Here is a 23,652-nt window from a genome sequence, read left to right as displayed (position 1 = left end):
AAACTGAAAATGTTCTACTGAAGTGATTTATACCAAAGCCTCTGTAATGTAAATGAATCTGGCATAAGAAGGTGGGAGGAATATGTCTGCTCACTTTCTCTCTATCATTATATCTCTGTTCATTAGGCCATGCCTCATTGGATAATGTCACTCTGAAACTCTATAGCGACTGACACGTTTGATGTTAAGATTAATGACTGACCGGGTGCTGAGAACTGAATTATATTGATCTCTGGTTAGATGTGATACCTAGTATCCATGGCAGCAGACCTGAACGCTGTGAAGTCGCATATCAATCTGAGAGGTCAGAAACTACATATGTCATCAGCAGTCACTCCCAAATCCTACACAGCTCTTGAAAATTACCAAGGCTTGGTCCGCTTTCCTGCATGGTTAAAAAAGGCATTTATTGAAGGCAGCAGCTTTCATTCGGACTGCCCCATGTCAAATATCACAGGATCTTTAGCCACTGACTGTATTTTATGATTATAAAAACAATGAGTAAATGCACATCATTTATCATGGTATATCTTGAAATTATCAAGCTTTGAATAACTATTGAGTAAAGTGATATTAATCTCCATCGATCAATGACAGAAATGAGAAGAAATTGGATGCAATAAGGCACATTGTTATGCGAGAAGAAAACAGGTCAGGACAAAGTCTGCTCACTGTTGGTGAGCCTTTGTGGTCAGCATTAGCAGTATTACACAGTGCTAGAACTTAGAACAGCTTCTAATGGGCATTAGGGCTTAATAAGGACGACGTTATTACTTGGGTACTGTATTATTCATGACTTTCTCATTACACAAGCAATTCTTAACAGCCAGGATCACATTTCTGTCCATGTGTCTGTATAATTGTAAAATGAGTTAGTGAGTATAAATTTAAAGTGAAGAAGAATCTGAGACAGCTGGTGGAACAACTGTTTACTGTAACTTGTATATTTCACCTGTGAAAATATGAAATGTGGGATGTTGGGAGTTTTAGGGAAGCGGACATAGTCTCTGCAGTGCGGAGAGAAAGGGGAGTACATTTGCAGTTATGCCCAAAACTTGTACCTGTGCTTTGATGGAAAAGGCATTCACATTTATGCTCTACCACCTACTTTTTACAGGCAGAAAAACAACAAGGAATACACAGTTATTCCTGTGTATTTATTTAGAGCAAAATTACTGATTATACGATCTCTTAGCTCCCTGCTAAGGGTGGTGTGTAATGGGGGAGTAAATGGTTTATTGATTATAATTATAATAATAATACATTTCATTTGTACCACACTTTTCATTCATAGTGAAACTGAAATAGTGAGGTGCTACAGTATTCATAACATAGAACACACAACATAAAGAAAATAATATTACGAGTTAAGATGAAAAAGCCTTTCTGAATTGAAAGGTTTTTAGGCATTTTTTTTTAAAAGAGACAAGGGTCTGTGCTGCCCTCAGATGGTTAGGAAGGCTGTTCCACAAGTGTGGTGCAGCGGAGCAGAAGGCTCGATCCCCCATGGTGCAGAGCTTAGTACTGGGGGCCCGGAGGAGATAGCTGCTGGCAGATCTGAGGGTGCGGGTGGAGGTTCGTGGTATGTTCAGTTCCTATAGGTAGGGAGGTTTATATGTCTGTGAGGATATCTCTCTCTGTTTGAGTGCCTAAGAAGTGAATTATCTTGTTCAGGTGGATGTCTCCAACCCAATTAGAGTTATGACAAATAGGAGGGAAATCAGAGGGTATTACATAGGTTAGAATCAGCCTACATGTATGAAATGTTGACTTTACATATATTTTACATTTATTATCCTGCTTTGGGATTTTGTAAAACAGAAGTCATGTTTTTTTTTTTTTTTTTTTTTAAAAGGTAGAGGAAGCACATATAAAGGAGAAGATAATTCAATTTAATGTGAGATGTCACGGCAATTTACCTCTTGTGCATGACTTGAACGAGCAAAGAGACAACTCTTAATATAGTATTGTCACACTTTCTTTAATGCTGAGAGCATGGCACACTCACACTCGATACAGACATATGAGCTGCTGTAGAGGAGTGATCCCTGAACAGTGGGGTGAAGACTTCTTAATCTGTTTCACACCAAGTGAGTTGCTACTACTCTATGCATGATTATACCCAAACAGACATGGCAGGATCTATTTCAGAAGAAACAGGTGTTCTTTGTTTCTTTTTCACACGGGAACATACTGTTCAGATGCACAAACATGATTTCTATGACTATCACTAAGCATTTTTAACCTTTCACAGGTTCACACATGCATTTAGCCTATACATATTCATACAATAATTTCCCTCACAGAGGTACTGTATTGTTTACAAGCAGTATGCAAGGATAAAGAAAATATAAACAGATCAAATCATGGGATTTTTGTAATAACTAATCATGTAATTAAATAGGATTGTAATAAGTGAAAGTGCTTCTGTTTAGCTGGATATGTCAGTTTTTGTGAGTGTGTACATGGCATGTTGTAGGTTTTGCAAACATTTTGCATGTTCAGATATTTGACTCACTTAAAATAATGACACTATGCATAACAATTTGTCAAATGATGGACAAGAATATGCAGTTTTTCAAAAACATGTTTTGAAGTGGTTTATTTCAGCTTAAGCCTGGTTGATTGCTTTACTGATTGACTCGACTGTGCTTAATCTATGTGCTGCTTTGCACCAACTACCACTTTTGAAGTTGATTACAACTGTGCTTGTTTGCCTCTGTTTTGTGTTCTAAAGGCATCCTCGTAAGTACAAGAACAAAGACAAGGCTCTATTGATGCTGTTAAAATACACCAGCCATGATTGCGATCATCTTGTTACTAATAGTCAGTATATCTATACTGACTATAAGTTGTAGTAACAGGCAGTAGGCTATATAGATACGTTTTTGTTTGCTTGCTTGTGCGTCTGGAGTATGTTAAAGTATTAAAATTTTACATGGGGGCTTTAGGAGGACTTTCATTTCTCAGCCCATGTGTTTTGATGTGCTGCATTTGTACTAGTGGTGTCACAATTCTCAATTCATAGTGATTTGACTTCCGATTTTAAGGTCACAATTTGATTCGATTTTCGATTTAAACATTTTTCTTTTTCAGCACTAACGGCTATGCCGTTGTTAAATCTCGATTTGTAAAAATCAACAGATCATTGGTTTTACGCCCTGACAGCTGTCATTCACATTTTCAAATTCTTCTTTAAAAGGATAGGCTACATGGTATCAAGTGTGATATAACTGTCATCGTTTTTTGAAATGTACCACGATAAGACCATATTGTCAAATTTAAATAATTTATATAAAATGTAACAACAACTTATTCCCCCAGTCAATTGGGAACAAACTATTAAACACAAAAACAAAATGAAGAACCATTAGATGGCAGATGGGTACTTTACAACAGTTTGAGTTTCAGGTGAGGAAACTAAGGAAACTAAGTGTCGCTCTTTTTAGGCGGTCCCTGTGCACTCATCTCACAGCTGGCTATACATAGACCAGTGTTATTAGTCCAGCTCAGAGGACAGCTCATTTTGGTGAAAATTGGGTTGTAGCTCATCACTACGGTAGGAAAGAGGCATCATTTGGTTTAACAACATTTCGCTTATGAGTTATTGATCCGGGAAGTTCGAATTTGTCAATATATTTCCAACATTACTGAAGTGTGTAGCATAGCCTGCAAACTGTAGTTTTTTTGTCAACGTGTTCGTTGTGTACACAACTCATGGGGAAGGCAAAATGCCACACCGGTGACTTCAGGGAAGCAGGAGGATTTTCCAGTTTTGTTGTTTCTCCACCATCTCTGACTCTGGCAGTGGCCACGGTGTCTTGAAAAGTAATGCAACTGCAGGCTACCGGTAAGCTACGCCGTGTAATTTTTGAAATTTTTTTTTTTCTTCAGAGCCACATATAGACAAGTAGGCAGGGTTGGAGAGAAAAAAAACCCTGGGAGAATTGTCGATCCTGCTTTTGATTTTGATTGTCAAAATCGAATGCTCATTTTGATCAGTTTTCAATATAGAATCGAAATCGTGACACCCCTAATTTGTACATGATAAAACTTGACAGTTGTTCCTTGAGATGGAACAAATGATAGTTTTCCAATGTCAAAAAAATGTTTTCTATTGAGTTTTGTGGCTTATGTGGTACCAATAAAGAATTTCTAACAATGGAGAAATGGATTGCTCTACCTCAGAGTAAAAATAAAGGAGAGTGGCTTTCACCTTAGTTCGTTGTACAAAACATTTATAAAATGTAAGATGCTGGGAGTTCATTATCAACAGACCAATGCATCTGTTTTTCTGACGAGCAGAGGGAAAAGCAAAAGCATGCATGCTCATACATTTACCCTTTAGGGACAAATATGTGGAGCTACCAGATTTTAAAATACAATTCCCTAAACACCTTCCAAGCATCCAGCGGGCATACACATACAGCTAAACATCTTACAATGATGTGCTCATTTGCAAATCCCACATGTAATTAATAGGAAAAAAACACGAAATATTACCCTAAAATAAATCAGCCCTACCTTCGTTTTGATATAGCTACAAAGGAGTGAATCTAAAGTCCTATTTTTACTCCAGGAGATGGCAGTAGATGAACCCTGTCATCTCCCAAGCTGGGTCTATGCACTTCTGCCCCTTTGCTTTGCCACAGAATGTGCTTATTTGTGCATTTGTGCAGTGTAATTTGGATTAGTTAGAGGGATGAAAAACAGGTATTGTAATGTCCTATGATACTAATGTAATAATTTCCTTGCAAATTTCAGACAATGCAACAAGCTACACTTGTTGAAGGGCTGAAAAACAAGAAAAAATAGCTTTAGAGATGATTAGGGTGATTGTGGGGCCCTCTTGTGCTGTAAAATGACGCAATTCTATCTCATCTGTCTTTTTAAGTTATTTGAAATTTTGAAATTTACAGCTCAAGAACTAGCGGTGTTGAGGCGTAACCTGTCACTACATCACACCAGACAGTCAAATCATCTACAAATATGTAGGAAGCTTTAGGATGAGCCCACCGCTGCCCAGTGCTACACTGAGTGCGTACCTAACTTCTGTAGTGGGAGTTTGCATTTCAGCCAGATGACAAGCAAAGCAGGAAACTGGAAGCGTGCTAAAGCTAAGCTAGCAACCTCCAACTACGTTTGAAAAAAAGACTTTTACTTTGTTAGGAAACTTAGACACGATCTTACCATTCTGAAACATCCTTAAGAAATCTCAACTGTGCAACAGTAAGTTCTTCCCCTTCCCATTCATGATCAGACTCCGGTTCATAGACTGCTATATAGTGTTTTATGTCTCCAGCTGCAGCTCCATGTAGAGATATGACATAAGGGAATTTGCATTATTCATTAGGTAGTATTCTGATTGGCTTGGGGTCAAGATGGGGGCCACACCTCCAGCCAATCAGAGTAGGTGGTCATTAAGAATGCGATGCAAAAAGCTTCTGAAAAAGCCTGCTGGAGGACAGAGGGGAATCTGGGTTGTAAGGAAAGATGGATTTAGAAAAAACTAAAAAACTTTTGGTGAATAAAATGTCACAGATATGTATAAAATAGACTCAGTAAATGTGTTAAAAAAAGGCCATAATACCAGATCTTTAAGATTATCTTCAGCACTTAAAACTGTAAGATTTTTAAGATGTGTAGGTATTGCCAATTTATTGAGTCTGAAAAAAAATGTAAATCTGAAATCATAATGGCAAAAGAATAGGTATAAAGGTATAAGACAGAGTTAGATGGTACTCAAGGGAGGAAGAGATTGTGGGTGAGTTTTAGGAAGTGTGACATCTCATGGGAACAAACTGTTGAGATGATGTGTGACCCCAGTCCCAGAGGAAAGTCTGGTACAGATAATATCTAGGGTGGACAGGAATGGTGACAGCTCTTCCTGACCCTTTTCTCACTCTGACGTCATTCCCTCCGGTTCGCTGATCATTAGCAGAGAGGAATTGGTCTGCTCAGCACTCTAAGGGCCCTTTCACACTTACCTCATTTGGTCCGGACTTTCGGACTTTTCAGTTTGATCTGAACCAAAATTAGAGGTGTGAAATGAAAAGAGGTGATCTCGGTGTGGATCAAACTTAACTTTGGTTTGGTTCGTTTCTAGTGTGAAAACATTTTTTGTATGATTCAGACCAATTACAAGAAGTTCCAGCAGGCTATCGTCAAAACTGGAAAAAGGAAAAATGAGCCGTGGTAGGACATGGGGAGAGGAGGAGACCAAGTTTTTAACTGAAATATGGTTTGACAACGTTATAAAAGGTAAACTGGAAATAAAATGCCAACACTTTCCAGGTATTTTCGGAGAGGATGAGAGAGAAAGGATATGAAAGGACAGGAGAGCAATGGCCCCTGAAGATAAAGTAATACCATAATAATAATATTATAGTGGCAACTAAATTAATCTGTTCATTCATTTTTCTCCATTAATTCAAATGGTGGTAGAAGGCTAAGTACCTGCCGAATGAAAACATGCCGACATCAGACGCATGCCCATCTACAAACAATGAGTGTCAAGTATAGGGAGAGACAGCCCATGTAGGTGACGATGACAGCATGTAGGTATGTCATGTAAAGTTCTTTAGTATACTCACATAATTGCAATGTGAAACCAAAACTAACCAGATCAAATGTATACAATGTAACAAACACATGAACCTTGGTTCAGACTTTCGGGTGTGAAAAGGCCCTAAGAAACACTGTGGAGCTACAGTACTTGGCGTAGGAGAAGCTGGAGCTCTAAGTCTGTAATTACTGCACTACAAAGATGAAGCAGGGCTTCTTGTCAGATTCATTGCTTTGTCAGTTGTCATGTGGAGAACATTCTCCATTTGGCTTTCTTGAATGGGTTTTGCTATTCTAAACACCAGACACAGATTTGTCTGATCCCACTATTTAGATTTACTCTGTGGGTAACATTTATTGTCATATAAACTCTGGTTTATTCTCAGTCCCCCTGAAATTGCTAAATCTTTGTGGTCTGCTGATGATGCTGCATTTCCACTAGCCATTAATTCAGCTCCTCAACCTCTTATTCTCAGATCAGAAAGCCACGTTGAGTCAAAATCCTATTTTTCCTCCCTCCTCTTTTCCTAATCTCTCTAAATCTCAGTACCGTTTTGTTTTTGTCCTTTTGAATTAGCAAGCCTTGCCATTTACCTGAGCACGAACAATCATTCTTCCCAATCCATTGCTTTCCCCTTTCGTCTGTCCCTCTGGGCCAAATAACTTCTGTGTTCCTAAATCTCACACTTCTTTCAAATCCCTGCCAGCCATCCCTCCCCATTGGCAGCTGGACAAATTTTGTGTCATTAAATCCCATTTAAGCATTTTAACTGTGTCCTGCACTCCATCCCCTTCCAATCAACTCATGTCACGAAACTGAGCCTACTTAGTTGTCCCAAGCACAGCATCAACACCAACCCACATTGGTAGATCCTATCATTTCACGTTTTGGCTTCAATTGTTTAGTATACTATAAATGGGTGTGGCAATTTTGAGAACAGTTTTTGTCATTAATTATTAACATGCGAACATTGGCCAGACTTGAATTCTCATTAAGTTATTCCTTGTCTGGTGTGGTTAATTCAAGTATAAGTCCTTTTTATACTACTCAGTTTATAGCTTAATCAGTACTGATACAGCAGTATGATACAGTAATGTACAGTTTTATACACATATCAGGTTTTGTAGGTTATTGCAAAGATTATGTTTGGAAAATATGTACATTAGCAGGTGTACAGGTATGTGTGTGAGAGACAGAAGGAGAAAGAAAGACAATGAGCAGGCATTTTACTATTCAAAATATTTTTGGTGTATGGGTGCCCATTCCAAAAAAAATCCCCCCTAGAGCCTTGCCTGCCTCCCTCCACCTTTCTCTTCTTGTGCAGAGCCTTGCTATGGACTGACTAAATAAGTATCAGCACCAAACTGGCAATCAGTAGCTGCTTGTTGACACCCCAGCTAGAGCCTGCCAAGGGGACTTCCAGTTGCTAGGGGATGTGTAGAGCATGGCACTTTGAGCTTCTAAAGCAAGTATCTTTCTGTATGCTAAATGTACCAGCTTATAAATATTCATTTCCAGTTTCTAAACAGGAAACTGGATTGCTCATGCTTTCAATTCATACTGATGAATAGGTAACAATAATGAAATATCCGCCCTTTAAACCAAAGATTGTAGAAACACACAGAACATGAAGTATAGTTTCAGTGCCTCATGGCAAGCTCATGTCTTAGCTGCATGTTGAGTGCTGAGACATTGTAAAGCTATCATATTAGTCGTGTGTTGTTTTATCAGCCATATGATTTAATTCACAGCGAAACATACTTATATGTAGGTCCTGATGCTACTACAGCACAAGAGGTATGCTGGAAAGACTGAAGGTAGATATTAATGTAAAAAACAAAACAACCTTTCAATATGAAGTACATTTGTGTCATTTTGTGTATTTAAAGGCCCCATTTGCACAGTTTACCCCATCATTTTGTTTGCAGTACCTGAGCCTTTTAATCATCTGTATGAGTCATCCTTTCTATGCCATTATGTAAACTTCAGGAGAGTAAGTGAAAGACATTATTTTATGACTAGAATGAATTATGGGTACATGGTTTTCAAAAGTAACTGATGATGATTTATGTATTTTTTCATTTCTCTACAGGATGTTAAGACCCACAAAAAGAAAAAAAACCCCAGAAATGTTACTCATAGTGGCAAATTGATGATATATACATTTGTAGTATTTCCAAAGATTTTTGCACTATGTGTATAAACTGGCATTTCCATGTGAGCTTCAATGAAAAAAACAAAGAATTTATCATCTCTCAATCCCCAACCCACAATATTATTATTGCATGATTATGACAGAAAATGTTATCATTCAGTAATTCTGTAGGAAGCTTTGAATGACAAGGACATGGTTAACAGTGTTTTCTGCTTGCAATGAGCGGGATACTGGAAAATAAATGCACTTCTAATTTTGATGACAATATAGCAAGTATAGACTCAACTTTAGTAATTCAATGCTTGCAACATCACAGCATGTTCAGTGGTATAATGCTACTTTTAGAGGTTAAGGAGTGTGAGAGAGGGTCTAGGTCAAAGAAACAGGTGCACAGTGAAGCTAATGAATGTCACAGTTCAGACCTGTTGTGTTCTTAGCTAGAGTTGTAAATTGAACAGATATCTTTCAGCATCAAACACAGTCAGCCCTAGCCGTCAGTCACTATACAGTTTATAAAAAGAACAGCTGACAGCTACTTTACTCTTCTGCAGAATTGTGGAAAAAATAGACAGTAGTTCTTCACTTTTGCGCTATATTTTTTTGCTTCACACTTAAAATTTCCCAAGTGAGAAGTCTCACTTGTATTTTACACTCATGTGATAGCGAAGTGTGAATCTCACACAGCTGGGGATCTCCCCACTATCCAGTAGAACTGTTAAAACCTCTTGTACAAGAGGCAAATCACCTGCACAGTAAGTTAGAGGTTAACTTTTCACAGACTGTTGGCCTGGGTTGTGTTTTCCAGAAGCATCTTAAAGCTAAGGTGATTGTAAAATCCATCTTAGGTTCATGAAGTGTTTCCAAAAAGCATTAGAATTCAGGACGTTCTTACGAATGATCATAGATTAACAAGAGCATCCCACCCCTTAGTAGAAGGCTAAATCTTTTTAAGAAGCTCTGGAACCTGCAGGAGGGACTGCATTTTAATTTAAGTTTTTGTTAGGAGAGGTTCACAATTTTTCAAGTCTGTCAAAACAATAGTCAGGTGCCCATATGAACATTGAAACTGGTTTTGCTTGCTGTAATCATTCCTCCAGTTCATATTGACCATCAGAAGAACACAAATATGCTTTTAATGTAAATAGAGGGGGACAAAATCCACAACTCTTGTTTTGAGAAAAAATGTATTTAAAAGTTTATCTGAAGATAATATGAGGCTTTAGCAGTCTGAGTTAGTCAAAGTGGATATCTTCCACAATTATAGTCTTTTTAGTAAAAAAAAAAAAAAAAAAAAAAAATCCCTTTGTGTCTCAGTGGACAGTGTTTTCCTGTTCAGCTGCAGTGGAAGGACCATAACAAAAGAGGAAAATTTGCACTAAAAAGAAACAAATGTTTAAATACATTTTTGCACAGAAAGTGCTGTGTATTTTTTACCCCAGCACTGAAAGTGCATTATGAAAGGATTTCTTAATGGTCTGTATGAACATGAGGAATGAATACAGCAAGAAAAACGTGTCGATGTTCACTTGAGCATCTGACTATTGTTTTAGGAAAGACTGTGCACCTGTCCTTCAATTAGAACTTTAAGACTATACTTGTTCTTCCACTGATACTACTGACCACTGATGCTCTTTGTTAGGAGAGTGATGATGTTTTATAATTTAAATCAGATAATTAAACAAAAAGAACAACACACAAAAACAAATGATTTGAACAATTATTGATTTGAGCAATAATTCTGTACTGTATATTACCAAAATATTAAATGGTGGTTTATTTCATTACAGAAGAAATCCAATTATTTATATGGTACACAAATTAAGTAAAACAGCTTAGATGCTACTGAAGTATTAAATAGATAATAATGGTGAAAACATATTATTTTACTAATATGGCAGAACATTTGGTGATAATAGGGTAATAGTGGGGTAATCTGCTCACAATAATCAGATTTATCATAATATTCTCTTAGTACAAATTGGCTAGTATTATTCCAACACCTTTACAATTGCAGAATAATTAAATGATTTTAAGTGGTAATCATTTCTTAGAATACTGTTACAACAGATACTCTGATTTTCTAAGAATATCAGAAAGATAAATCAGAACCTTTGCTCAAAATTTTGTACATTTTCCTTTACTTTGTTGAAGGTGTTATGATTTCTATTAAGACTCAAATTGTTCTGGGGGGAGTTACCTCTGCAGAATCACAGAGTGTCCTGGAGATTGTGGTTTGGCTTCTGGAGAGGAAGACACTGGCAACTTTGCAATTTGCCACCTCTTCGTTTGAAACAACATGGGCCACATAAATATTGGGGAGAGCAAAGGAAGAGCTGTCAACAGTAGAGGAATCATGGAAAGGTCACACTTCAGTCCCTTCCTCTACCAGTCACTCCTTTCTCTTCAATGACCAGGAAAAAGCATGCACCTGGAAAAAAAAAAAAGCTGCTAGCCTTAAATGATGATGCATACAATCTACAGATAGAACAGTGACTGAAGGGGTGGTAAGGAGTCAGCACCTTGCTCATTGACATTTCAGCAGAGTGGATATTGGACGACAGAGGCGTTTCAATCCAGAGCCTCCAGCTGCTGGGCCATCTTTCTAATGACTGAACCCCCCCCCTTGCCTGGTTTCCTGGTTGATGGTTGCGCTTGTGGCATTTGTAATAAGATGAACAAGTGGAGCTCACATGCACAAGCCTTGACTTTAGTGGCATTAACCTTAACAGTGTGCAAACTAGGGTTTCCATCTTTCTGTACCCAAGACTTGTCTGCACTGAAAAAGGTTGGAGCATATATTAGGGTGAAGGTTGGGTTCAGTATTTAGAATTACCTTTTTAATCACAGCCATTTTATAATCACAAGTAAAAGTTTCCAGTCTACATGTTGATTTTAATAGTAGGCTAAAAAGACCCATTCAGTTATTGTTGTGATAGAAATGACAGACATCTTCACATATGGTACATAATTGGGGAAAGGAGGAGAAAACAAACACTTTTTGAAAATGAATTATAGATATAGATGATCATGTAAACCCTCAGTGTGTATGCAAGCGTTAAAACACTTAACTCCCTTTGGATGTGATAGCAGGCTTTAATCTTCTGTTTTGAAATACAGTTATGGGTCCTTTTCCTTTAGATCATGGATTGTGTCTTTTAAGAGCAAGGCTTAAGAAATTTTAAAGTCAAGCAACACAAAACATCTTGAACTTGTTCTGGAATCTCAATCATGTGTACTTGAGAGAGTGAACCCACAGAGTAACTCTCCTTTCTCTGTCAAGGGCTGTATCACCCTAGTAAGCATAGTTTGTTTATTGCCTAATGTTACCCATTTTAACTGAGTAACCGAACTCTTTGGGGAGGGAATTGCAGAGGGCATACTGTCTTTTATAATTAATTAAGAAAAATATTTTTTCTTTGCACAAACTCATGTTACTATATACAGTAGGTCATTTAGAGTTCGGCTGGCAGCCTGAAATTGAAAAGCCATGGGTGACGCTGATCACTTATGACACTTATTACAGTTTCCTATGGATAGCTTGTGGCATTTATTTTGCCTCTGTACTAACCAGAGGTGTTTGTTTTAATTATTCCTGTTCTTTCAACATAATATTCTTGTTTCACAAGCATTTTTTAGGATGAGGGGCAGTAACAGAATGTTATCAGCATAAATCATATCATTTGGGTTTTCTTTCACCAAGGAACTAAATGTCCAGTCTCATTGCCTAAAGCTGCGAAGTTAAATGAATGTGGCATGTATCACTAGGGGAATATATTATGTAATCACATTGATCATTAAATCACGACATTTACAGTGGTATTATGATGAGTTTATAATAAGATTTTAAGTTGAAGTTCAGTTGAAGCCTGGTCAAGACAATCAATTTCCTGGTACAGCTGATTGGGGCTGCTTGTTTATGGCAAAAATCATAATCACGATTATTTTGGTCAATATTGAGATCATGATTATTTAACACGATTAATCATTGACTCACAGAAATGCTTCCATTTCATTAAATGTATCAGTCCACACTGACTCTGAGCATCTCAGAGACCCCCCGTGTTTTTTTACACTCCAAGTCTGTTTCTGTTGCTTTTAGTGAAGCAATCTGTAATGATGAATGAAGTAATCTGCACAGACAGCTGTTTCACACAAATATCCCTCTGTATATGAGTTTTGAACTTATTAACAGCATCTAAATTGATTAATCAAGGCTCCCAGTCTGTCTGTGAGCCTGTTTCACTACAGCCAGGCAGATTCCCCTCACTCTCTACGGTGGGCAGGGAAATAGAATCAGTGAATCAATAAATACAAACACTGTCAATTTCTTCTCATGGAGCTGACATGAAAACTATTTTGGTTCAGTAAATTTCTGCTGTCAGTCAGCCTGGTGAAGGCAGGTTAGCCGGCCGCTGGTCAGGAGCTGCTGCTGACAGACGGCCAGTTCTGTGGATGGAAACGCTGAACGCAGGTTGGAGTCTTTTAGGGAGGGGCAAAAGCACATTGCCATAAAGTAAAGGAGTGTGCATGGTTTATAACACAAGACAAAATGAGAGCATCATTGCGAAACGGAATGCGGCACAATAATCGTTTTATATCAATTATCTTGTTTTCATAATCATTGGAATCCAAAATCATAATTGAAAATTAAATTCAATTAATCGCCCAGCCTTACAGCTGATCCATGAAATGGTGCTTTTTTCTTTCTTTCTTTCTTTTTTTAGCTTGTCATCTCTGTCTCTCTCTGGATAACTATAGAGCTACTGACTCGTGTTCTGTAGCTTGTTGGGTCTGAACTTTGTTCCCTCTCTGTTCATAGTAAGGATTTTGTCTCAGTGTCTACACTTAGGCAGTGAATATTAGCAGTTCCACAGGGTTTTAAGCCGAGCTGGAGGACTGAAGGCTCAAGACAGAATAAAGGCTTCATGCAGAGTGTCCTGCAGGAACATTTGCTAACTAGCCAGCTACTGTTAGCACCTATAGTATGTTAGCCACATTTTAATCTCTATGAATGGATATCTGCATATGAATGCAGAATCTGTAGGCAACAGGATAAGATTTTGGTATTGCAAGCATTCTGGTTTCTTTTTAAAGTTCATTTGTAGTCCGTGTAATATTGACCAATCGCGTTTGAGCAGGCTTTGGTTGCATGCAGGTCAACAGTCTGTGTGGAGAGCAAAAGAGGAGGAACACGTTGACCGAAATGCAATCTTGGAACCCATCAGCTATCATCTGATGACGGTTTAACTTTTTTGTAGTTTTTTAAAAATGTATCTGTATTCATAGGCATATATCTGTTTGTAGAGATTAGCCAAAATGTCGTCTGGACCGTAAACAACAACCGGCACATGGAAGAAGAAGTCTTGGCCTGGATATCCATTATCAATCCATTACCGATATCTGCTGACTACACCGGAACCCGTGAAATATTGGCCGTTGCCCCCAGAGGCTAAATCGTTAGACAGATAGCCATTGGGTTCTGAGATTGTCCACATTTAACAACCAAGCACTATTACACTGCTGATGTTAAAATGTGGCAAGCACCTAGCATTAGTTCAAAGAACCAATTGAGCAGTATCTGGTCATTGCTCTCTTGTTCCTGTTGGTAGTGATTGTTTTGGTTTATCTTTAAAGATAAATATCAGACCATCTTATCTGCCCTGAATCTTGGGAGATAGAATTAGAGAAGTGAACGGGTTTCTGTTTACTAGAGTCAGACAAGAAATAACAGGAATTTTGTGAGTGAAATGACTATTGTTGGCTGCCAATAGCAGTCTTTATTGTCTTGAAGCTTTGTCTTTGAGAACTAGTGGTCTTCATGTAATATTGTTTTCTTTGCGACCATGAAAGATACATTGGGATGATGTTTTGTTTTAATGATCGTGTTAATGCTCATTTCAAGGCTCCAGGTTTTAGGAAACTGATGTTACTGGAGATACTGATATGTCGGAACACAGCGGGTTATGGCAGTCACTTATTCTGCATTTCATCTATTTTACTGTTCCCTCTTACACTCATAGTGGAAGAAACCCACTGTTTTGCTTCTCTGATTGTGTTGTGGAGAGCCTTGGGATGAATTTGCATAAGACACAGATAATTTCAAATAGGCTGTACGATAGAATGACAATTCTTTGTTTCACTCAGATGTTAACGTGAACCCTTTCTATGTTGAGGTGTAGTGGGTTGAATTGATTCTTGATCAATGTTTGGCAGATGCAAGTCTTATAGTGAAACTGAGCTTGTGAGATTTTTGAGCCTGTTTTCTCCCATCCTTGATATGCAAAAAAGAGTAAGCTCTACAAGTGGCCACTGACATCTATTATTATTTTTGACTCATTGCTTGTCAGTTTAAATAGAGGGCCCTTTTAGGTCATTTGAGATTAAATGCTCTTTATAGTGACTATATTCAACTTCATTTAATATTATATGGCAGATACTGTAGATTTTATTTAGCTTTTCCCTAGTGTGTTTGTTAATACCAACTGCTCTAATTTGCTCCTATCTTGGAGCTATGAGCTGCCAAGTTCAAAAGGAATGCAGCATAAGAGCTTCATCCTTTACACCATAGCCTTGTGGTCAGCTCAGGCGTTTCAACAGATGAACTGTGTGACATGCAGCCAGCAGTTTTGTTTTGGTAGAGCAGGGTACTAGGCTGTGCTGCCCAGGGGAGCAGTCTTTATCATTTCAGGGACTGAAGACTGGCCAGTGTTGGTACTTCCAAGCTCAGAGAAAATGGAAAGATGAGTTTGCTCAGAAAGTGTGTCTGTTTATTTCAGGCAAGAACCCATACTGTATATACACACAGATAAGACACAATACTTGTTTATTGACAGGCAGACTTTGGTAACTGTTCAGCTTTTAGTGCACGGGAAGTCAGATACGTTCAGGAATAGCTGCCTCTGCAGTAGTGTGAATGTTGATAGATACTTCCCCAAGTTTTAATTAGAAGTCCTTCTAATATGGCATAAAGATAAGAAAGTATGTAAAAATGTGCATTTAGTGATTAAAATTAGATTTAAAAAAAAATGAAACAAAAAAAACCATCCAACCTCCCATACGAGAGTCCTCTCTAAATCCCAGGTGTCCTTAAAAGCCAAAAATTATCCCTGCCTAAGTGACTGTGTGTTATGTGTGATATAATATGTGGGCTGTGTGGAGGTAACTGTGTGTCTTTGCCAGAGAGCTCTGGTAAATAGCCTACCACGTCAATGGCCTTGTAGCAGAGCGACTCATAGTCATCCTTCAGTACAGTATGCACAGTTGTTGGTTTATGGATTTCCTATGAATTTCTTTTGTTGTTCCCGAAAGAAAAAAATGACATCAAATACTATTTCCTTAATGGCATTACGCTATTAATATTAATTATAATATTAATTGGTATTTGATTTTTAATTAAAAATATTCCTCTCACAGTGAATTGACGAAGGCAGCACTATCAACAAGTTAGACTGCACTAAATTAGTGGTCATTTTATCTCAAAGTTCAGGCACACTACTTGATAAATTGGCCAGAGGCAGAGGCCAAATACCCGACCTAATCTCGCATAGCCTTGCCTCAGGCTACTAAAAATTCAATTTAACATCTCTGTTTATTGGGACTTTAAATATGGATGGGTTTAAAGGCAAGCCTGATTTCTTTGAGGCCTCTGTAGGAGTTTATTGTGGTCTTGATTTAATTTGCACTTTGCCCAAGCTCAGGACTTTTTATTTAGCTTTTCTTCTGGGCAGTGCTGAGATCAAAGAGTGTGTTTCCTCTTGGCCTGCCTTTTCAAAGTTTGTTGAACATACTGCAGCTGAAATGTTGAATTTGCTTCTTTTTGACATTACCAGCAAAACATACTTGGAGTGATGTCTCCTTTTGTTTTTCTAGGCCAGATGTGAGCTAATCCCCCATCATGTGATGCAACTATACAGAGCTAATGCTTTAGTGTACTGTATATGAGATGTGAGAGGGCATTGCTTATTATGAATATTTTTCATATTTTTGTGTTTTTATTAGCCCTCAATAATTTACTGCTAATACCTGTGTTTTGAGACAACTAAAGAGCAGAAAAATGACTGGCCTTTCTTTATTACGACAGGTGTCTAAAGCCAATTTGTTGCCCGTCACATATTTTATTGAAAGGATGCCCATGGGAACCTCTTATCTGATGGACGCTTTCCAACAGCTTTGTGCAGACTAAAAGGCTTGGAAAAGTCAACCATTTACCTCAGCCCAGAGGTTTGGGATGGTTCTTTGTTTGTGAGAGCTCAAAGGCTTAGAAAGGCCAAATGCTTATCATAGACCAAAAGACCTTTAAGGCTTTAAGGCCACCTGCTCACAAAATAAAATCTGTTTTGTGACTCTGCTGCTGGTGATTAATGCTGCTGTGAGCTGACAAGAAAGGCATCTACTCAATCTTCAACTAATTCAGGGGACATCATGTTACCTACCCCCTTGTACCTTTTTAAGTGGTGATTTTAAGGTTTTTATTGAGCCCATATTTAAGATGAAAATCAACAGTCACTCATAATATAGGCCTAATGCTTGTTGTTTTCTTTGACTGAAAGCCACCATAGCTACACTATAGGCTTGCTCAAATGTGTTTTGTTTATTTTTTATTATATTTAATGTTTCATATAACTAGACTACTATCCTTGTGCTAGAACGAAGCAAAGACTTTTATGAATGAACTGACATGAGCTCATTGCATCTCTATAAAGAGCCATTGCATATCTGCATCCCCTCCTTGATTTCAAGGTTGCTTGCTGGCATGTGTGGTATTTTTCCTTGATCAAAGAGATATCCAGACTGCCCTCCAACCTGGTTGTCATGGGAACAGGTGTCACATGACCTAAAGTGAGACAAACTTTGGATGAGAGAGGATTGGCTCTCTGGAGGGCGTCAGTCCCCCTCTCAATTCATCTGACATGGTTACCTAGGAAACAAGGCTGTGAGACAGGAAGCTGAGAAGAGATGTAAGCTCTTGTTTGTTTGGATAACAGCAAAGAAGCTGCCTGGACTCCAGGCATCTAGGGGATATGCTATTAGCTTGAAGATTTTAAGCATACAGTGAAATACCTGTCTCTGTGTCTGTCTGTCTATTTATCTGTTGTTCTGTCTTTCTGTCAGTCAGTCTTTCTGTCTGATCTATATGTCTATCTATTTGTCTATCAATCTATCTTTTAGTCTATTTATTCGTCCACTGATCTAATGGTCTATCTGTAGATAGACAAGGAGAGAGACCGAAAAACAAACCCTTGGATCATGGCAGTGAACAGGAACTATGTGGTGCTTCCCTTGAGATCAAAGACCATAATTATTTAACATCAAGCAAGGTTAATGGGTTAATAAGAGGATGTTTGATGCTCCTAGCAGCCCCTCATGACTGATGCCCACATTTGATTTGGATGGCACTGAGAATGAGTCTGACAGTCCCTCAATAACAGTGACAGCCCATATACTGATGGGGGCAGTAATCAGTTTGCCTTGGGATGTTTTACAGGTCCCATTGGCTGTCAGTCTTCTCGAACTCCAGTCACCGTTGGGGTCCATGGGTTATTTATTTCATGCTGGTGAGGACTTTGGAGCTTGTGGGTGAGATTATATGAGTAATCACTCAGATTGGTTTTGCATGGTACGAGTACTCAAAATATTTCTTTTTGGTTGTCCTCTCTTCAGATGACTCTTTTTAGATTAAATGGCTTTTACAGTATGTCAGCTCTGCATCCTAATCAGAAACCCTCTTCTTCAGCTTGACACAATCACTGAACTTCCTTCTTTTTTTGCTATGCAGTCTGCTTGCTGATAACATTTATGGGGGCTCAGGCCACTTACCTGGCATCCATACATTCTACCATTTATTTTGCAGGAGAATCAGGACAACAATAAACAACACTTGCTTTCACTTGCTTTCCTCACCTTCCATCCTTTCTCCCCCTTTCATCAAGAAACGTAAAGCCTACTCCACAGTGAGCCATCAAAAGAAAGAGCCAATATTGTATCATACCAATGTGCTACTGCGTGCAAACACAAGTTCAATAATCAGTGACCCAGTTATTTTAATTGCTTACCCACAAACACAAAGACGGGGAAAAAAGATAAGTAGCACAGTGTTGTTCCTGCACCAGCATCTTATGCCATAAATAAGGAGGGTCTCCACATTAACTAGCATGTGATCAAGGCATTCTCTTGCACAAAATCTTGAAAGAGAATATATAAGCAGCCTAATATCCAGAAGTATGTTCTATGTAAAAACAAAAGGGCAGAATCCAAGGAATAATTCAAACACTTTCTGACCTAATAACGGAAGAATGAAAGCTACCCAGCATTTTTAGGTATTCTGCAATAAACATAAACATCATTTGTCGTTACTTTGTGAATAAGCATTCTTCATGACAGTTTTTTTACTCTTTATGTTATTAATATCTATTCATGGCACAACATTTAAATAAAAAAGTGGCAGTAAATTGTGGCTGGGGAAGCGAATTTGTGAGTACTGGTTTGTTCAAATTTCAGTATTACAAAACTGTTGTACAGCCTGTTCCAACAGCTACTGTATCAATCCAGTTTGTAACCTGTCTCTTTTAATCAAGAAAACAAGGTGTTACCATTAACACGTTGGTACAGAAATATCTAACTCATTGAGCTGTAGTACCTAGCACCAGCTAATCATGTGATAGTTTTGCTTCCTGCAAAATAGCTAGCAGTCAGCTAACTCAATTTAGCCTTTGGACAGAGCCATTGCAACATGGCTTTAGTATGTACCCGCCTTCTTTAATCAATCAGTAAGCAGTTTAAGATTTGATCCCAAGCCTGCTTCATAGCAACACACTTTTGTTTTCAGTCATTTTTATTGGGCACTGAGCTTTGAGATGATCTCCTTTATTATTTGAGATTAATGCATAAGAAAATGGTTTATTAATTTTTCATAGTAAAGGTCTGCAAAACAGTGTGTCCTTATCTTTTTAGTTTATAATCTAATGTTAAGGAATTGTGTTTAAATGTTGATTTAATTCATTAGAGAAACTTGCCTGAGAATGAAGGACAATTGGGTTGTAGCACAAAGCACCGCTGATAAGTATTTCTCTTTTTGTAAGAAGTTCTACTTCTGTTTTGGTTTTGTAAGTCTCATTAGGCAGCACCAGCAACAGAATGCCAATTGTTATAATTCAATATTTCATGCACATTCATGTATATTGCACAAAATACATAAATGTATATTTTGGCCGAGTTGGGATTTGTGTTACTTCTTCACTGAATGTTGCAAATTAATATTTTATGTGTAATGATGACAACAAACTGGTTTAAGCTTATAAAGAAATTCAATTAAAGAGTTGAATGTGATTTTGAGAAACCATAGAGAAGAGAAACGTCTATAATCATAGGATCCTGGACAACACCAGACCAGTACTCCCAAAAATGTACTGATTCAACACAGAAGCCTATAGTTATACACTTAAATTTTCCGACATGACAACAGATTAAAATGTCTACACACACATCTGTTGTGATTGTCTTTTTTTTTCCCCTCCAGTTTTTATTTTGAACATGTTACAGAAAAAAACAAAATAAAATTATAAATCAATAAAATAAACAAATAAGAAAAGCATACAACTCACAGCAAACATATATATCAACATCCCAGTAAACAATTCAAATAAGACATTACATGTTCAAAAAGGAGTAGGAAGAAGTTAAAAACTTTTATAGTCTAACCCCCCCTCACACCTCCCGTTTTTTTCTTTTTTTCTTTTTTAACAAAACAGTCAGAATAATTACAACACAACACACAACACAAGAACAAATCAATCAGGTTGGAAACAAACAAAATGTCATAAATGATGTGATTTATAAAGAGTGTCTAATCATGTGGTGGATGGATAACATTTCAACAATTCACTAAGAAAGTATTTAAAATTTAATCATTATTGAATGAAATTAATATATATAAATAGATTTTTGTAATGATGCAACACAACACTGCACTATTTTTTAATCAAAGAAAATGCTTCAATACACAGTACACTCAGATATCAGCATGAAGAAGTGAAACAGATATGTAGGTGCTATGCTTTTTGTGAGTGATCACACTGTGTGCCATTAAAAATTAATTATCACACAATAACATTGGTAAAATGAAGCTTATAGTGAAGGGATTTGAACAGAGGTTTGCTCATTCTCCCAAGGTCAGAGTGAAGCCACTAACCAGTTGTATGGATGGTTATCTTAAGGATTTTATCTTTATCTTATCCATACTCTTATCAGTCCGGTTTTTACTCTTACTGGTTCTTTTTCATTACTAAAGAATTGTTTTGTTTTTTTAAAATTATTATTATTAAATTCAGAACATGATTAGAATTGGTTTATATTTTAAATATAACTAAATATTGTTTCTAGAGCAGCAACAATAACGTTTACAACAGCAAAGTCACAATATAAACTAAATATCTCACTGGAAACAAATCTAAAATGTCAATAAAATAAATAATATTCCTGCCATCAAAATACTGAGTATTCTGCATTTGATTCCATTTTTATTATCAAATTCGGCATTTCCATCTGTGTTTCCTGCAATGCAGGAATCATAGGGCCCTATAAATCTGATTTCTGTCTTTGTGCAAACACACAGTTTGAGTCAGGAATCTACACAGAGTTTTATGCATCTGGCCCCAGGTGTGAAGGCAGCAACAATGGTGAACATTATACCTGCTTAACATCATCATTGTCATTAGCATGCTGGTGGGTCCATTTAGCTCAAAGCACTGCTGTGACTAAGCCTCATAGTGCTGCTAGCATGGTTGTAGACTCTTTCATTGAGTCTACACAGAAAGTTTCAGACATATGTCTGATGGAACAGATGTGCTTCTGTTTTAATCAATACAGCTGTCTACACAGGCCATGTAACTGCTCACATTTCCCTTGCGCTATATGTACAGTACCAGTGAAAGGTTTGGACACATTTTCTCATTCAAGTAAATGAGAAAGTATGTCCAAACTTAAAAAGTACCAAATTCAAAAGTACCAGTACTTTTGACTGGTACTGTAGATAAATGCAACTGAAGCACATTTTTATACTTTACCAACATGCTGCCTATGCTACTCCTCCTGTGTAGACAAGGCCTTACTCTTGTTGGAGTATGACAACCTATAATGTTTGTAGTTATTCATTAATGATTAATATGCAAACAACAGGCAGGCAAGGTTCAGTGAGATAATACAGATGCTCATGCTGAGCTCATATGCCTGAAGCATTCAGTAAGTGTGAGGATCTCAACTGCTTGAAGAGCTTCATCTGATTTGTAAGCTGGACCTATCTGCCCACACAGTGTGGGTTGGAGGAATGAGATGACAAGACATAACATGTCCATGTGTGAAATCGCATGTCAAACACTGATTCGTAAAACCCATTAGTTCATGAACCAAAGCTATTTAAGCTAAATCAAAAAATTAAAAAAAAAAAAATTAGTTAGTTTGAGTTTATATTGTGGTATGTTAAAATGATCTGCAGTCCAATATCCATATGTCCTATTTATGTATTTTAAACAAATAACAATAAAATAATGAAATCATTAAAATAAAATAAATGTATATTTTGCATTTCTTAACTGAAATGCATATCTAATGTATCAGAATAAAAATTTAGAAGTCAGCTATTGAAATTTGACTCACTTATATTGACTCATTTAATTAAAATGATGTACTACAGAAACATAGTTACAACTAAATTAGGCTGTCTTGTGATGAAAACCCATCTGCGGGTTAGACAGCAGTCAGCAATTGTGCGTGTAGCTCAGAAATTGGTAAGCTGCCTAATAGGGGTGTCGCGATTTCAATTCCAAATCGAAAATAGATCAAAATGAGCACTCAATTTCGACAATTGAAATCGAACGCGGGGTCGGTGATTCTCCCAGTCTTTTTTTCTCTCCACCTCCGCCTATTTGCGCACATCTGATCTAATTTCCGAGGCACTATGGCCACTGCTGGAGTCAGAGATGGTAGAAAAACAGAATTAGAAAATCCTCCTGCTTCCCTGAAGTCACTGGCGTGGCAACATTTTGCCTTCCTTGTGAGTTGTGTAAACAACAAAGGCATGATTGACAGAAAAACTACAGCTTGCAGGCTATGCTACACACTTTGGTAATGTTGGAAATATATTAAAAAATGTGAACTTCCTGGATCAATAACTCACAAGTGAAATGTTGTTAAAACACAAACGATGCCTCTTTCCTACCGTAGTAAGGCAGACAACGAGCTAAAACCTAATTTTCACCAAAACAAGCTGTCTTCTGAGCTGGACTAATAACATTGGTCTCTATGTAAAGCCGGCTGTGAGAGGAGTGTGCAGAGACCGTCTACAAAGTGCAACACTTCAACTTAGTTTCCTTGGAAACTCAAGCTGTTGTTGTAAAGTACCCTCCTTCCATCTAATGACTCTTCTTTTTGTTTTTGTGTTTAACAGTTTGTTTCTAATTGACTGGTGAAATAAGTTATTGTTATTACATTTTAAATAAGTTAATTAATTTGGCCATATGGTCTTAGTGTGGTACATTCCAAAAAACTTGTATCACCTGATACCATGTAGCATATCCTTTTAAAGAAGAATTTGAAAATGTGAATGACAGCTGTCAGGGCATTAAACCAAAGATCTGTTGATCTTTACAAATCAAGACTCGATAGTCTAACAATGGCATAGCTGTCAGTGCTGAAAAAAAATCGAATCAAATCGTGACCTTAAAATCAAAAGTCAAATCGAATCATGGATTTGGAGAATCTTGACACCTCTACTGCCTAAACAATGAAGTGAAATGTACAACACCAAGTAAATACATTTCGAAGGAGATGACTAATGACTCTCTTGTCTTTATGTCCTCTGTCATTTGTTTGTATTTTTGGTCTTTCAGTGGTCAGATCGGTCCAGTTTTTCAGTGCATATGTTTCAGTGGAAGAACTT

The 23,652-nt window shown here is 37.5% G+C and overlaps 1 protein-coding gene across 13 annotated transcripts in view; it reads left to right on the top strand.

Moving 5' to 3' along the window:
• Positions 1 to 23,652, top strand: part of pcdh1a (protocadherin 1a) — a 223,645-nt gene that overhangs the window by 40,844 nt on the left and 159,149 nt on the right. Inside the window, exon 3 of one of the 13 annotated variants that reach the window (XM_042430099.1) lies at positions 18,205 to 18,296. The exons of the other annotated variants lie outside the window; for them this stretch is intronic. The gene's annotated coding sequence lies outside the window, so the exon portion shown is untranslated. The remainder of the gene's footprint in view (positions 1 to 18,204; positions 18,297 to 23,652) is intronic. 13 annotated transcript variants of the gene reach the window in all.

The sequence above is a fragment of the Thunnus maccoyii genome, chromosome 13 (assembly GCF_910596095.1).
Source record: "Thunnus maccoyii chromosome 13, fThuMac1.1, whole genome shotgun sequence".
In the NCBI taxonomy this organism is placed as follows: Eukaryota; Metazoa; Chordata; class Actinopteri; order Scombriformes; family Scombridae; genus Thunnus; species Thunnus maccoyii.
Note: the sequence above shows the minus strand (reverse complement) of the source record. Positions and strands in the feature narration are given on the sequence as shown.